This window comes from Stomoxys calcitrans, chromosome 3, assembly GCF_963082655.1.
Source record: "Stomoxys calcitrans chromosome 3, idStoCalc2.1, whole genome shotgun sequence".
NCBI classification, from domain to species: Eukaryota; Metazoa; Arthropoda; class Insecta; order Diptera; family Muscidae; genus Stomoxys; species Stomoxys calcitrans.
In genome coordinates this window covers 126,340,485-126,357,723 of record NC_081554.1, presented here as the reverse complement: position 1 = coordinate 126,357,723, position 17,239 = coordinate 126,340,485, and the positions used below count along the sequence as shown (strand labels likewise).

Sequence of the window (17,239 nt, the reverse complement as noted above, 5' to 3'; positions counted from 1 at the left end):
AATTTTCCGACGCTGTACCAGCAATGAAAGCTGACCATTTCACTGCTGATAATATCGAAGTTTTGATCCAGCAAAAGGATTTAAATAGACCGATAGAGTTTTCGGGTGTTTCATATTCATATGTAAGTTTAAAATATAAATTTTATGTAGCTGCTTGTTATCAAAGAAAAAAATTTAGTTGTTCTTATGTTGCTGTAGCAGTTTTTTGTGTTTTATCTTTCGTCTGCTTGATTCTGTTGAGTGTTCACATTCAGGAACTCTGCGACTGAAATGGGGTGAGGTATCTGGGCCTGAGTCGAGCGGGTCTGGCTGACCAGTTAAACAGGTGACGTGTTTCGTGTGGTCTCTGGTCACCATCGGGACATAGATGCTATATGTCGGCATCAATCCTTAGTCTGTAGGAGTTGAGGCGGCTGAATCTGCCGGATCGTAATTGAGCCAGAACTACTCTGGTTTGCAGGGGCAGGTCAATTTCTTCAGATGCAATAGGAGGTAGTCGTTTTCCAAGGACTATATTCACCCGGTACCTATTTACCGTGTCGGTCCATGTTTTGATATAGCTCCCATATAAACCCAACTCCCGATTAGACATTTTGAGCCTCTAGAGAGCGCAGTTCTTGTTCGATTGAACTGTAATGTCGTATGTCGTATTCTATTCTATTTCACTCAATAGATGTTTCAAGTATGGTTCGAATGGTTATATCATAACCTGATACAGCTCTCATATTAACCGATCTGCCGATTATACTGCATGAGCCTCCAGAGGGCGCATTACTTCTCCGATTCTGTTGAAATTTTGCACAATGACTTTTCATTTTAAAACCTGATATAGCTGCCATATTAACCTATTGCACTTCTTCAGCCCCTAGAGGGAGCAGTTCTTGTGTGAATTGGGTGAAATTTTGCACCACAACTTCTCCTATGTCTTCCAACATACGTTCCAAGTATGGCCAGAATCGGTCATGTTTGACAAATGCGATCCATCGTGGAGGGTACATAAGATTCGGCCCGGCCGAAATTAGCACGATTTACTTGTTAGATATAAATTTATCGATTGAAACGTTTCTGAAATATTTACAATTATAAAATGGATTAAAATATGCACTTCCACAAGAACATAACTTTAAATTAGACTTACTCCAGAACGATAGCCAGTTTCTCTTTTGTAGCACGTTTGTCTTATGACTGTTGACGCTTTTGTTAAATTTTATCAAAATGCAATCAGAACACATTTTCTCGAAAATTCAAACTGATTGTTTTTCTATCAAATTCACTTATAGAGTAGGTGTAGGGTAATATGTAGCTGGTACCGCCCGTCTTTTGCTTTTCGTAACTTGTTTTGAATAAATTACAGGAGCGCTATATACTAATACTAATACCATTTCTAAATTTGATTGACCGTTATATACTAAGGATTTACTATGTTCTTTGAACTTCATTCATTTATTAACTGGAACTAAAATTTTATTCACATCAGATAGGAATTCCATTGAGATCTTGAGAAGTTAAGATCGGTTTCTTACGTTTGAAGTCGTAAGCAAATTCATTTGTATAAAAAAAAAACTCTGAATCGAAAATTAATTTCCAATCAATTTTCTCCGAACTTCACATCAAATCCCAAAGTCCAAAATTCCCATTTTTAAAAAAATCCTTAATTTGACTTTTACAGCTCACATTTACCAAACTCTTAAATTTGAGTATTGGTACTTTGTGAGTACTGAATCGCAATTAATATCTATCGCATTCACTTTTTCTTCACTATTGTTTATTTTTGGAATCGAAATTTCACATTGGGGTATGGTTTGTTAATATAAATAAATCAAGTAAAAACGACAGTGTCGAACTTTGGATACTCACCACCAAGGATACAATAATTATCCTATTTCATTATAACTCCATTAGTTTATCCATAGTTATATATAAATAGGGTCTGGTTACGATCATATTTTATTTAGATTCCGAGAACTCATATACAAATAACAATTTCAGCGAAATCAGGCAAGAAATCTGCTTTTTTGGAATTAAGACCCTAAATTAGAAGATCGGTCTGTATGAAAGCTATATCTGTATAGTCTGATCTGATTTATATTTGGGTCGGATGTCGGAGAAAAAGTAAAGCTTTTAGGGGTTCAGACCCTTTATCGGCAGATATGGCAGCTATATCTAAATATAGTCCGATCTGAACCATTCTAAGGTCGGATTTTGGGAGGCTTAAATCAACTGTTCGGTGCAAATTTCACCGAAATCGGGTGATAAATAAAATTATGGACTCTTTATTTATATCTATATCTTTAGCTATATCTAAATATAGTCCGATCTGAACCATATTTGGGTCGGATATCAAAAGCTTAAAGAAATTCACTGTTTCAAATTTCAGCGATCAGATCTTTTATCGGAAGATCGGTCTATATAGCAGCTTTATCCAAATATGGACCCATTTGGCCCGTTCAAGAACTAAACCTGCGTGCAGCAAAAAAGACATATCTGTGCCAAATTTCTGCTCAATTTTTTAGGTCTGTTTGAAGGAGTTTTGGGGTTGGAGCAGCCCCATGAGACCTGGAACCCAAGTTGTAAAATTATATTCATATTCTACTCTTCAAATCCTTTCACTTGATACCCATATTGTGCCGGTATATCCACTATTGATTTTGGGTGGTATGTTTAAACGTTCCATTTGGGGTTATTTTTCCCCTATAAAGATCACGTTTGTACCTATTGCAACCACAACTAAAAAAAATAGTCGAAGCCGTCGGCGACAAAAATCGAATTGAAACTAAATCCACTACTTTTTTCGACTTTTTTGATTTCAAAGACGATTATTCGACTTTTTTACACAAAAAGACGATTAATCGATTAGTCGAAAGTCGACTTTTATATCCCTACTCGAAAGAGAAATAGAAATGAAAAATTTGAAATAAAAAATGATTTTGGCCTTAAAGGTGAAAATTGAGTTCAAATTTCACAGTGAAACCCCATACAAACCAAATAGTGAAAAAAGATCTGTAATTTTCATTTGCGATATTAAGTTCTTCATGAAATGGAAATATGTCATTCATAAAAAGCGCGGACGAAACGTCAACTTGGACCAATAGGAAAAAACGAGTTTCCAATGCATTTTCGTTCACTGTCTTTTAAATTAATAACAATTTTTAACACTTTTTTACGCAAACAGCACAATAAATAATGCTGATGGTAAAACATATAAAACGTAGGATTTTTGGCGTCCTACCGATCGTTTCGCTGTTCAACAATGTTGCATGCGCATTCGTCGGCCATTCCCTTAGATCGGTCTGCGTCGACCCGAAAGGCTTAGGGTTAACCAAATTAATTGGCGGCAGTTCTCTTGCCTTCACCGCCAAATCGTCTGCCATTTCATTCCCCCTTACTCCGTTATGGACCGGCACCTAAACGATGCGGATTTTGCCATCCTCAGAGGCGTTAATCTCCTTCTTACATTGCAAGACTGTTCGTGACCTTACCGTCCTGGTTGTTATTGCTCTTATGGCAATTTTGCTGTCCCTAAAGATGTTCACACTCGACGTTCTCGCTTTAGCACCACACCACCTCACGCATGTCGTGATAGGTCGGATCTCCGCCTGCACGATCGTATTATGGTCAGCCAGTCTAAAACTGATCTCTGTCCTTGGGTTTTCAATGTAGACCCGCAGGGCCGCTCTGTCCTCTAGATTTGATCCATCCGTGTAACATGATCTTCCAGACGGCAATACTAGGATTCCGTCAGTCCAAGACTGTGCCGCTGGCAGCAGTGCCTCGCACTCGATCTCAACTGTCGTCTCAGGTATCCGATCGCGAACCTCTTTCCTATCGTCGCCTCGATTATACCGCGATGATATGAGCTGCTCCTATTCTCAATCCATTCTTTCATAGCCTTAAGTCTCATAGACTCACACTTAATCTGTATGTCAATAGTTTCCAGTGCCCTGCGTGGTCCTCATCGCTCCGCATATGCAAAGACAACAGGTTCTCTGAACTTGTTGTATGGTCCTAACATTGCACTTTTTCTCCATAGCAGTCCACCAAACAACTGAGGCGTCAGTTAGTATTGGTCTAATCACGTTTCTGTAGAGCCAGTGGACTATTCTCAGATTCAGGCCCCATTTCTAGTCTAATGCCCGTCTACATAGTGCACAACATCTGTGAGCCTTCTCAGTGCACTTCTGAATGTGAAGCTTCCAATTCAGTTTCATGACCAAGATCACACCTTAGTATTTGACCTTGTCAGATATTGAAATCGTCTTATTGAGGAATCGTGGTGTGTTAAATTGGCCCATCTTCGTCTTCCTCGTGAACAGGCATATTTCAGTCTTCTCTGGGTTAACATTTATTAATAACTTACTTACTAGAACATGCATTACGTCAGGCTTGGGATCTGTGAATATAAAACAAGTAAAAACGTGCTAAGTTCGGCCGGGCCGAATCTTATATACCCTCCACCATGGATCGCATATGTCGAGTTCTTTTCCCGGCATCTCTTCTTAGGCAAAAAAAAGGATATAAGAAAAGATTTGCTCTGCTATTAGAACGATATCAAGATATGGTCCGGTTTGGACCACAATTAAATTATATGTTGGAGACCTGTGTAAAATGTCAGCCAATTCGAATAAGAATTGCGCCCTTTGTGGGCTCAAGAAGTCAAAAAGAGAGATCGATTTATAAGGGAGCTGTATCGGCCTATAGACCGATTCAGACCATAATAAACACGTATGTTAATGGTCATGAGAGGATCCGTCGTACAAAATTTCAGGCAAATCGGATAATAATTGCGACCTCTAGAGGCTCAAGAAGTCAAGATCCCAGATCGGTTTATATGGCAGCTATATCAGGTTATGAACCGACTTGTACTTTATTTGACATAGTTGTTGAAAGTAACAATAAAAAACGTCTTGCGAAATTTCAGCCAAATCGGATAGAAATTGAGCCCTCTAGAAGCTCAAGAAGTCAAGTCCCCAGATCTGTTTATATAACAGCTATATCAGGTTATGAACCGATTTGAACCATATTTGGCACAGTTTTTGGATATCATAACAAAATACTACGTGCCAAAATTCATTCAAATTGAATAAGAATTGCGCCCCCTAGAGGCTCAAGAAGTCAAGACCCAAGATCGGTTTATATGACAGCTATATAAGGTTATGGACCGATTTGAACCATACTTGGCACAGTTATTGGATATTGTAACAAAACACGTCGTGCAAAATTTCATTCCAATCGGATAAGAATTGCGCACTCTAGAGGCTCAAGAAGTCAAGACCCCAGATCGGTTTATATGGCAACTATATCAGGTTATGAACCGATTTGAACCATACTTGGCACAGTTGTTGGATATAATAACAAAACACGTCGTGCAAAATTTCATTCCAATCGGATAAGAATTGCGCACTCTAGAGGCTCAAGAAGTCAAGACCCAAGATCGGTTTATATGGCAGCTATATCAGGTTATGGACCGATTTGAACCATACTTGGCACCATACTTGGCACAGTTGTTGGATATCATAACAAAACGCGTCGTTCAAAATTTCATCTCAATCGGATAAGAATTGCGCACTCTAGAGGCTCAAGAAGTCAAGACCCAAGATCGGTTTATATGGCAGCTATATCAAAACATGGACCGATATGGCCCATTTTCAATACCAACCGACCTACACTAATAAGAAGTATTTGTGCAAAATTTCAAGCGGCTAGCTTTACTCCTTCGGAAGTTAGCGTGCTTTCGACAGACGGACGGACGGACGGACAGACGGACGGACATGGCTAGATCGACATAAAATTTCACGACGATCAAGAATATATATATTTTATGGGGTCTCAGACGAATATTTCGAGTAGTTACAATCAGAATGACGAAATTAGTATACCCCCATCTTATGGTGGAGGGTATAAAGATAGAACATAGTCATTAACAATATATTATTGCCTCTGGAAGAAAAAGGTGTAAAAGTGGTCACGTATGCTGATGACGTGGCTATTGCGGTTAGGTGAATGTTTCTCAGCACTCTAAGAGATATTCTTCAGAAGTTCTACGTGCAATAGCGAAGTAGGCTACCGAAGTGGTCTGGGTATAAATTCATGCAAGACAGAAGTAGTTCTTTTCAGCAGGAGATACAAGTTGCATACAGTATCATCCGTCTCCTTGGGAGGAGAAAATGTTCCATTTACAGAAAGCGCAAAATACCTGGATATTTTGCTGGACAGGAAATTGAACTTCAAATCCAACATTTTGGAAAAGGAAGGCAACTCTTGCCCTATACACCTAGAAGAGAGCCATTGGTAAAAGTTGGGGGTTTCGACCGCGTGTCATGTATTGGGTATATACTGCAGCTGTCAGACATATAATGCTATATGGTGTAGTGATCTGGTGGATGGCGCTTCAAAAGTCCACCTACTGCTCAATACTTAACCGGATCCAAAGGATGGATTGTTTGTGCATCACAGCACTGAATTTAATGCTACATCTAATGCCTCTGGGCATTGTGGCTAGACAAATGGCTGTGATCACTACTGTGAGATTAAGGGACCTTTCTTTTTGATCATGTGACGGATACGGACACTGCGTTATGCTTGATATAATATCCGATGTTCCAGGCAGGGCGGATTACACCCTACCTGAGCCGCTTTTTGGTACTGTTCCACTATTCCAGATAGATCCGATTGGAACGACGATATTCCTGGTAATATAAGTTACATCGACTTCTATGCGGATGGTTCCAAACTAGACGACCAGGTGGGTTTTGAGGTGTACTCTATAGATCTAGAACTGGTCATATCGAAAAGGTTATCCAACCACTGCAGTGTGCATCAAGCGGAGGTCCTTGTGATTAAGGAAGTCTTGGAATGGCTAAGATATTGGGTTGCCCAAAAAGTAATTGCGGATTTTTTAAAATAAAGTAAATGCATTTTTAATAAAACTTAGAATGGACTTTAATCAAATATACTTTTTTTATACTTTTTTTCTAAAGCAAGCTAAAAGTAACAGCTGATAACTGACAGAAGAAAGAACGCAATTACAGAGTCACAAGCTGTGAAAAATTTGTCAACGCCGACTATATGAAAAATCCGCAATTATTTTTGGGCAACCCAATATAATGTCATAACAACGATTGGCTTAAATACCGTCTCAGACAGCCATTAAATCCCTGGAGAACGTATTTGTGAGCATAAAACCGCTCCAACTGCCGCAGATCTGTCAACGAGATGGCAGAACAGTTCAAAATTCACCTATTCTGGGTGCCGGGACACAGAGATATCCCAGGGAATTGTAAAGCGATACGAGCTTGCGAAACTAGGAACTACCTTACACATTCCAGGGAAACTGGAATCTGTGGGTAAGCCTCTAGCGACATGTAAGCTAAGTTTACAGGACCAGGTGCCAGGATACAGAGATATCCCAGGGAATTGTAAAGCGATACGAGCTTGCGAAACTAGGAACTACCTTACTCATTCCAGGGAAACTGGCATCTGTGGGTAAGCCTCTAGCGACATGTAAGCTAAGTTTTCAGGACCAGGCCCGAAGGATAACAATGGTAGATGGTCACAAAGTGGGGTATGTGATCATTCCAAAACTATGTGGCCTAATCTAGACTTGAATAGGTCTACCGCTTTGCTGTCACTGGCTAGAACAGACGTCTCACTCAATGTGTCAGTCATGACATGTTACTGTCTAAACGTGTGTCCCCCTGGCAGTCAGAAGGAGTTCCACTTTAGGTTCTCATTTCTTTGAGAACCTGTCTGATTAAGCGGATGTGAACATTCGCAAGTTGTTGGGCTGGATGGTTTAACGGTAGGAACTAGAAGGCATCTTCATTTTTCTGTTTCTGTGGTATCACAATGGACGAAAACGTCTAAGTGAGTCTGATGGCAGACTGTCACCCAAACCTCACCTAACTCTTCGCGATTGCTTTTATCTTTATTCGTGGTGCGTTTAGGACTTGTGCTTACTTTAATTGTGTATGGCAGAATATTTGTTCCACTAGCCGAACGTAGAATAGCGTTCCAAGCGCCTCGATCTTCTGTGCTCATTCTAAAATCTCTGACACCAAGTTTCGAGATGTCTCCCACAACTTTGGTCTTCCCGGTTTGCGTGTACCACCGTGTTTGCCTTCAAAAGACTCCTGTGCGTTTAGGACTTGTATTGAATTATAATGTTCGATATTTTGTTTTGAGTGGACAACTTTCACAACACCAAACAGAATTCTCATTTGGAATATATAACGACTGGTAGTATTTAATATGACGAGTATGACGTGTAAAACTCACATTTTCTTTAAGTCTTCTCGGAGTTGTTACGTTTTTAACATGAACAAACTAATGTATTTTTAGAACAAATAACGTGCAACTCTTACGGAATAATATTTAACAAATATTACACTTATTTGTTATACAGGCGAGAAATGCCCAACTCTTCTAGAAGTGAATTTTATTAGTCTTCCAAACACAAATTTTTTACTCTTCCACCCGAGCCTACCGCGATTCTTAGATCTTCTCTTCTGACTTACTGGTTAGCAACTCATATGGAAGATTCGAGGTACACTTTTTTTTAGAAGACTCGTCTTTAGGATACAAAACCGCACGACGGGGGTTCGTCTACGACTCTTAGAAAAGCTGGTCCGCGATCATAACATTCATCTATGAGATTCGCGGAAGATTATATGGCGATCAAAAATGCTTGCAGGGTAGTTGCGTGAAAAAAGTCTACCTTTACACATACAAACACATGCATTGGAAAAAGAAGAGCCAGCAGACAGAGTGTCGAGCTTTGTTAGTGTTGGTAAAAGGTTAAAGCCTTGTTGTTGTTGTCGTAGCGGTGTGTTGTATACTGAGGCAGCAGCCCTCGGCGATGAAGGACTTCATCGGGTCAATCCGGTACGTACAACATGCCGAAGTTCGTGTAAGCTAATCATAAAGCCTTCAAACCTAAAAGTGTCGAAAGATGAACGCGTCACACTATGGTTGGTGTTGTGGTATCTTCTGGCCTTACTTCTCGACTCGAAAGAGAAATGAAAATTACAAAAATTAAATATCTTGTAATAACATTCCACAAGATGTTAAAGTTTATCTCGCACGCTCGAACAACATTGTAAAAGACAAAAAGATTACTTGGATCATTTTCGTATATGTGTACTTAATAACAAACACTTCTCCAACCCACAAAGTTACTGCGGTACAAAGTGGCCATCAAAAACGTGCTGACACATGGATTTCCAATATGGTTAACTGTCTCCCCGATTGAATCGTAGGCATTAACCTCCTGTAAACAAATTTGATTTCCTCGTACGGATGTTTAACGAATATTTTTATACCCTCCACCATAAGATGGGGGGTATACTAATTTCGTCATTCTGATTGTAACTACTCGAAATATTCGTCTGAGACCCCATTAAGTATATATATTCTTGATCGTCGTGAAATTTTATGTCGATCTAGCCATGTCCGTCCGTCTGTCTGTCGAAAGCACGCTAACTTCCGAAGGAGTAAAGCTAGCCGCTTGAAATTTTATTAGTGTAGGTCGGTTGGTATTGAAAATGGGCCATATCGGTCCATGTTTTGATATAGCTGCCATATAAACCGATCTTGGGTCTTGACTTCTTGAGCCTCTAGAGTGCGCAATTCTTATCCGATTGGAATGAAATTGAAAATGTCCAACAACTGTGCCAAGTATGGTTCAAATCGGTCCATAACCTTATATAGCTGTCATATAAACCGATCTTGGGCCTTGACTTCTTGAGCCTCTAGAGGGCGCAATTCTTATTCAATTTGAATGAATTTTGGCACGTAGTATTTTGTATATTTTGTATATTTTGATATAGCTGTTATATAAACAGATCTGGGGACTTGACTTCTTGAGCTTCAAGAGGGCTCAATTTCTATCCGATTTGGCTGAAATTTCGCAAGACGTTTTTTATTGTTACTTTCAACAACTATGTCAAATAAAGTACAAGTCGGTTCATAACCTGATATAGCTGCCATATAAACCGATCTGGGATCTTGACTTCTTGAGCCTCTAGAGTGCGCAATTCTTATCCGATTGGAATGAAATTTTGCACGACGTGTTTTGTTATAATGTCCAACAACTGTGCCAAGTATGGTTCAAATCGGTCCATAACCTGATATAGCTGCCATATCAACCGATCTTGGGTCTTGACTTCTTGAGCCTCTAGAGTGTGCAATTCTTATCCGATTGGAATGAAATTTTGCACGACGTGTTTTGTTATGATTTCCAATAAATGTGCCAAGTATGGTTCAATTCGGTCAATAACCTGATATAGCTGCCATATAAACCGATCTTGGGTCTTGACTTCTTGAGCCTCTAGAGGGCGCAATTCTTATTCAATTTGAATGAATTTTGGCACGTAGTATTTTGTTATGATATCCAACAACTGTGCCAAGTATGGTTGAAATCGGTCCATAACCTGATATAGCTGCCATATAAACCGATCTGGGATCTTGACTTCTTGAGCCTCTAGAGGTCGCAATTATTATCCGATTTGCCTGAAATTTACGTGTTTATTATGGTCTGAATCGGTCTCTCTATTTTACTTATTGAGCCCACAAAGGGTGCAATTCTTCTTCGAATTGGCTGACATTTTACACAGGTCTCCAACATATAATTTAATTGTGGTCCAAACCGGACCATATCTTGATATCGCTCTAATAGCAGAGCAAATCTTTTCTTATATCCTTTTTTTGCCTAAGAAGAGATGCCGGGAAAAGAACTCGACAAATGCGATCCATGGTGGAGGGTATATAAGATTCGGCCCGGCCGAACTTAGCACGCTTTTACTTGTTTTTACTATTTTTTTATATGGAGTTTCACTGTAAAAACCGATATTAATACCCACCTAAAGTTGAGTATTCTGTTCAGCTTTTCAGGCGGAACGCTGTCAAACTGCATATGAAAAAACGTTGTTTAATTGTTTTTTTTTTAATGGTTTCAATGGTTTTTTTTTTCTTTTTGTTATTTTATATATTTACGAAAAAAAAAAATAAGAAAACCATAAGAGCAGATAAAAAACGTCTTTTGGTATGAAAATAAAAACAAAACATAAATGTCAAATTCCGCTCGGGGAACAATTAAAAGTTTCCGCGACTATTCCGAAAGTAGAATAGAATGCCAAACCTAAAGCGGAAAAGTTAGAAGATGTGGCAATATTACGCAGCAATCAGTTTTTTTACTTAAAAGAAAATTCACATGAGTATTCAAAAAAGAACAAGGGGAAAAAACTTCATTGCTAAAGAAGAACATTTATTAATTAAACTGGTCAAGGAGAACCGTTTAATTGTTGAAAACAAAAAATTGGATGCTGTCACCTTAAAATCAGAAGACCGGAGATTGAGAACAGCCTTCCCGAACTTTTGCAAGTCAGACTGCAAATTCTGCCCTTGGAAGGCTCTACTAATCTGAATCGGTCTCTCTATTTTACTTATTGAGCCCACAAAGGGTGCAATTCTTCTTCGAATTGGCTGACATTTTACACAGGTCTCCAACATATAATTTAATTGTGGTCCAAACCGGACCATATCTTGATATCGCTCTAATAGCAGAGCAAATCTTTTCTTATATCCTTTTTTTGCCTAAGAAGAGATGCCGGGAAAAGAACTCGACAAATGCGATCCATGGTGGAGGGTATATAAGATTCGGCCCGGCCGAACTTAGCACGCTTTTACTTGTTTTTACTATTTTTTTATATGGAGTTTCACTGTAAAAACCGATATTAATACCCACCTAAAGTTGAGTATTCTGTTCAGCTTTTCAGGCGGAACGCTGTCAAACTGCATATGAAAAAACGTTGTTTAATTGTTTTTTTTTTAATGGTTTCAATGGTTTTTTTTTTCTTTTTGTTATTTTATATATTTACGAAAAAAAAAAATAAGAAAACCATAAGAGCAGATAAAAAACGTCTTTTGGTATGAAAATAAAAACAAAACATAAATGTCAAATTCCGCTCGGGGAACAATTAAAAGTTTCCGCGACTATTCCGAAAGTAGAATAGAATGCCAAACCTAAAGCGGAAAAGTTAGAAGATGTGGCAATATTACGCAGCAATCAGTTTTTTTACTTAAAAGAAAATTCACATGAGTATTCAAAAAAGAACAAGGGGAAAAAACTTCATTGCTAAAGAAGAACATTTATTAATTAAACTGGTCAAGGAGAACCGTTTAATTGTTGAAAACAAAAAATTGGATGCTGTCACCTTAAAATCAGAAGACCGGAGATTGAGAACAGCCTTCCCGAACTTTTGCAAGTCAGACTGCAAATTCTGCCCTTGGAAGGCTCTACGTAAAAAACACGAGAGTTTAAAGAGGCAAACAAAAGAGAAAGATATCGTTCGGGAGTGCGAGAGAATATATCTGTTTCTGCAATCTCGGAAAATCTATATGAGTTAGAAAGGCCGGCACATCATTTTGTATAACCATTTTATTTATTTTTTTGTTTATTTATTTCTTAAATCTAGAGTACAAAAGTTCTTACAGAATAATTAACTAAATACGTATGTACAAAAAATACTAGATTTTAGTAACAACGATTTATAAGTTTACATACTGAATATGACTTCACAAACAAACAACAACAAAATAATGTCTTTTGTGTTTCTTTCGTTTGGTTGCACGAAACATCGATGTGGACAGCAAGAGGTATATAACGCAGTGGCGTAACGGAACACAAGTCAGTCTTATCTGAGAACGCGTATTGTAAACGTATCAGCAAACAGAAGTTGTAAAGCAAATAAGTAGATCGATAAATTATTGTTAAGTAAAGTAATTGTAAATGGACTGTTTTAATTGAAATTAAAACGTCTACAGTAAAAACGTAACAATATTATTGAGGCTTAAACATTGTTCAAGTATAATATTAATGTTCTTTTTATTGATTCACTGCTTTCAGATAGATCGATAAGGATGGTAAATTATGTTGGTCATACTTTGGTAAATTTTGTTGGTCATACTTTGGTAAATTAAGTTGGTTCTAACCGCGACTCCTAAGGTAGAATAATGAGAATTGTTTCAGAACAAATTCAATTCGATTTGAATGAATGGTATAAACTGGATCCCATATTATAGACCTATACTCTAATATACAACGTACAAAAGAAATATATAATTGTTTTGTAATTAAGGGTTTGAATAAAGCCCCAACTTCTATATGCCTTATTTCGAATAGGAGAAATTTGCTCTCGGAAGTCCAGTCGGTGATCTAAAAGGATCCAAAGATCATTCATAGTAGTTACTGATTCAATTAAGTGGTCATCAAAGTAGTAACTTCAGTCCATTTAATTCAGTCTGAAAAAATCATATGTTTACACTTTCTTATGTTCAGTTCCAGTAGGTTATTGTTACACCAGTTGTAGAAATTATTGAGATCTGACTGCAGTAAACTCTGACATGCATCGATATTATGGTAAAATAATATTTTCACGTCATCCGCATACACAAGTACTTTAGAATGGCGTACTATATTACGCAGGTCATTTATTAGCAAATTAAACAACACGGTCCAATATGGCACACTTGGGGAACACCAGATCTTACGTTGATTTTACAGAAATCGCGTTGCCAAATTTAACCATTTGTGACCTTTCAACTAAGTACGTTTTTATCAATTTCAACAACATATAGGACATATTTGGAATAACAATGAATTTGTAATCATTTGCTCAAATAGTTTGGGTAAAGCCTTAAACTTTACGATACCTCTACACCTAGAGAAAATTTGATACCAAACGTGTTCATTTTAGTACCATACGGTATTGATAGTAAAGCAACACCGTGTGGTGAAAAAGCAATACCGGATGGTAAGGATGAAACATAAAATGATTAGTACCGTTTGGTACTAGACTTATTACCGAACTGGTATTGGTTTTAATACCAATCTGTTATTGGTTTTAGCACCAGAACGTTATTGGTTTAGTACCAAACTGTTATTGATTATTCCAAACCATTGAAAATAATGTTAACCTAATTTTATTTCGATTGTTTATGCTAATAATTACTAAAAATAATGTTCCATCGTGACCAACCTCAATTCTTTGTATTCAGCAATTAATTCCATATCCATTGACTCCCAGATGTGGTTTTCATATGAATACACCAACACAGCATCGTTTTCCACACAAGAGACTATCATGTTTTTGATGTAGAATGTCCTTAGAATTTTTACAATTTCGATTTTCACCGCTTTCGAGTATTTGAACAGGCTTTTACGCACTAAAATTGAATTTTATTATTTTTATATTTTTTACAAATATTTTATAATTGCGTCTATATTTTAAGTACAAAGCTCAACATTAATTCTGGCGCGGTGACAAGAATACAAATGTGACGCAGTCGATTCTTAATAGCTTTGGTATTGAATTGATACAAATGCAAATTTTGTCCATGAACATTCCTCTAAGGAACAGGGGCAAACTACTCACATATCAATGAGTGCAGTCCGATTCAAGTTTAAGCTTAATGATAAGGGGCCTCCTTTTTATAGCCGAGTCCGAACGGCATGCCGCAGTGCGACACCTCTTTAGAGAGAAGTTTTTACATGGCATAGTACCTCACAAATGTTGCCAGCATTAGGAGGGGAATAGCAACGCTGAAAATTTTTTCTGATGGTCTCGCCAGGATTTGAAGCCAGGCGTTTAGCGTCATAGGTGGACATGTTAACTTCTGCCCTATGGTGGCCTCCAAAAGTGATACCAAATGCTATTAAAAATCTTTGCCAATGATGCGAATAAAATAATACCAAGTGGTGTTAAAAATTATGCAAAAATATTTGATATCCCAAAATCAAAATCTGCAACAGCTTGACGTATTTCAATACCTTTGAAAACCCATTAGATCGACGTTTATCTTCTTATATATAAAATTGAATTTGTGTTTGTTTGTTTGTTCCGTATAGACTCAAAAACGGCTGAACCGATTTCTTTGAAAATTTCACAGATTGTGGGAAGTGGTCCGGAAAGAGCAATAGGCTACATAATTTATTGATATCGAAAGGGGGGTGGACCCTCCCCATTACCCCAAAATAAAAGTGGACAGATCGGGACAATATGGGACTCAAATGAAAGATATTCAGGACTAGAGTGCGAGCTTTGTATTAAAAATTGAGTCAAAGTAACTGGAGGGCCGCCCCAACCCCAAAAACCCCCTAAAATATGGTTTTGGTACGATCATGACAATATGGGGCTCAACTGAAAGGTATTGTGAGTTACGAATATGGGATTCCGAATATGGTCAGGAAGGAGAAATAGGCTTTATAATTTGTTGATTTCGGAAGGCGGCGAACCCTCCCCCGTTACCTAAAAACACTACCCAAAATCAAAAGTGGACTGATCGGAACAATATGGGTATCAAATGAAAGGTATTGGAGAGTAGAATACGAATATGGTATTTTTGCGTCTAAGTACCCATCGGGCCGTCCCAACCCCAAAATTCCCCCAAACAGACATATTGGACGTTCATGTCAATATGGGCCTCAAATGAAGGGTATTCGGGAGTAGATTACGAATCTGGCATACATAATCAGATCGAAGTATAGGGAGTCACGCTACCCCCGAAAAACGCCTTAAATAGGCATATGACCCATCATGACAATATGGGATTCAATTTTATTGTTTGTTTCGTAGAATCAAAAACGGCTGAACCGATTTTCTTAAAATTTTCAGAGATTGTGGAAGGAAACATAGGCTATACAGTTTTTAGGTATCGAATGGGGACGGTCCCAACCCTTACCCCACCAACGCCATCCAAACCCAAAAGTGGACCGATAGGCACAATAGGTATTGGAGACTCGAAAACGAATATCGTATTCAAATTTGGGTCGTATTAAAATATGGGACTCAAATGAATGGTATTTAGGAGTAGATTACGAATATTACATTAAAATTTGTGTTCAAGTCTTAGTGGCGCTTTTCCTTCCAAAAATAAGTCAAACAGGTTGATTGACCCATTAAGACAATATGGGACTCAAATGAAAGGTATTTGAGAGTAGAAAACGAGTTTGATATCCAATTTTGGAGCCAAGTGTTTGGGGTACGCCCTAAAGCACCCCCTAAACTGAACTTTATTTCCAACTATGACAATATGGAGCTCAAATCAACGGCATTTGGGAGTAAAGAACGATTTTGATATCTATTTTCAGGGCAAAGTGCCGGTGGCCGCCTCAGCCCCAAAACACCCTCCAAACAGTTCATATTTACCGACCATGTCAATATGGGGCTCACATTAAATGGATTTTGGAGTGCAGCACGAATTTGATATCCATATATGAGTCGAAATGTCTGAGTGCCATCCCTCCCCCTAAAAGACACTTCTCATTTCCCTAATTTTCCCTAATCGAAATTTTCTTGCACTCTCACAGTCAAAACAAAATATTGTTGGAGTCGGGTGCCTCGGGGGTCGTCCAAAATCCGCCAAATGGGTATATAGGCCAAACACGACAAAAAAAAAACTCAAACGGAAGGTGTTTGAGAGAAAAAACGAATTTGATATCCAATTGAAGAGCCATGTGTTTGGGGAATTTCCCCACCTGAAAACACCTCTATATTATTTAAAGCCTATTTCATATTTCAATTGATTGATTTTCGGGAAATTGATACTCATTTTCGGGACAAAGTCCCCGAGGTCCATCCCACCCTTAAACAGAATTTATTTACCAATCATGCTATTATGGGGCTCATATAAAATGTATTTGAAAGTAGAGTACGAAGCGTATATTTACATTAAGGGCCAAGTGTCTCTCTAAACTGGAAATACTATTATATAGGTCACAAAAGAAAGGTATTTGGGAGTGGAGTAAAAATTTACCCAGGAACAGTGAAGGGGCACACTTCTCACACATCAACGAAAGCTTTCCGATTCAAGTTTAAACTTTTATAGTTTAGTCCGAATGACGAGCAGCAGTGCGACACCTCTTAGGGGAGAATTTTTTACATGACCATGCATGGCAAATGTCGCCAGCATTAAGATCACCACCGCTTTAAATTTTGTCCGATGTTGTCGACAGGACTTGAGCGCAGGCGTTCAGCGTTATAGGCGGACATAGGCCACAGTGGAACGAATTCGATATACACATTCAGTGCGAAGTGTCCCAACCCTAAAAGATATTAGCGAGTTAAAGAAGGCGTTGCGGAACGGGCCCGGTTCGGCTAGTTGTTTATAAAACCATAGAAAGATTTCAGATTCGACATCATTTCACTTTTCATTTTTGTAATCTAAAAGCCATACTGCCGTCTAT

At 38.3% G+C, this 17,239-nt stretch overlaps 1 long non-coding RNA gene across 1 annotated transcript; it reads left to right on the top strand.

Moving 5' to 3' along the window:
* On the top strand, nt 1-13,035 carry LOC106089384 (uncharacterized). The gene is made up of 3 exons (XR_001221602.1): nt 1-122; nt 12,646-12,826; nt 12,902-13,035. It is a non-coding gene; the product is annotated as an uncharacterized LOC106089384 (long non-coding RNA).
* The last annotated feature ends 4,204 nt before the right edge of the window (nt 13,036-17,239 follow it).